The following is a 984-nucleotide window of genomic DNA, read 5'->3' as shown; positions in this document are numbered from 1 at the left end:
TCTCTGCCCGTTGAGATAAGTGGGTCTTTAGTACCGTGATGCTGCACTTAGCTTTAAGGTATAGATATAAGGTACGAAGCTAGTTTTGTCCTCGCATGGCATATGACGGTTGCTGACAAATAGGAATTATCAAAGAAATCGATTGAAAAGACAACTTGGTATTTTATGGACAAAGAGTTATATAATGGAATTCGATGATAAAAAATATAGACACAGCATAACCATGCGCTAGAGAGATGAGTTAGAGGAAATACTCAGTTAATTAATGCAATGGTTAATTAATGCCAGTTAATGCGTACTTTCAAATGATAGGGGTCAAGACTGAAGCAGAAAAGGGACAGGGTGACGTGATAATAGAGATTATATGATAGAGGTAAGTATATCATGGTGTACATCGATGTCTTGGATGTTACTAGAGGAAAATGGAAATGAAAATGGATCCATGTATGAATGGAAAACAAATATTCACCATTTTGTGATTCAGCTTAACATGTTAGAAAAGGCAAATTCATCTTGTAAAATACTTATCTAATAAGAGTTAAATGTTCTGCTGCAATACTGTAATAACGCTACTTCTCGAAAAAGGAAATCTTACACCAAACCAGTCTACACGAAGATACTAAATCATTACACACTTCTGAGAATATCAACGTCTATGGCCATGTTACAGCTAAGCTCCACGGTCACCATTTCCGTAATGACGCAATCTACTGGCCACTATTCACGCTAACTCTACTCTACAGCAAATCCTGCCATTCTTCCCCTTCCAATTTAGCTATGGCATCGTCTGCTTCTATGCTGCTCTGTCAAAGACCGGTAGTTTTACTCGTTCTTTTTCCTCTGCTCCTGCGTCGTTGTCTTCTCTGCTAGAGTCACCCTGCCATTTCATGTGCTCTTTCTGCCGTTGCTAGTTTGTCGTGCACCTTTTCACTTTTTCCTACACTTCCTGTTGTTGAATCATTGGCTGTATGTTAAAGTGTCACA

This window comes from Penaeus monodon, chromosome 30, assembly GCF_015228065.2.
Source record: "Penaeus monodon isolate SGIC_2016 chromosome 30, NSTDA_Pmon_1, whole genome shotgun sequence".
NCBI lineage: Eukaryota > Metazoa > Arthropoda > Malacostraca > Decapoda > Penaeidae > Penaeus > Penaeus monodon.
This window is presented reverse-complemented; position numbering follows the sequence as displayed.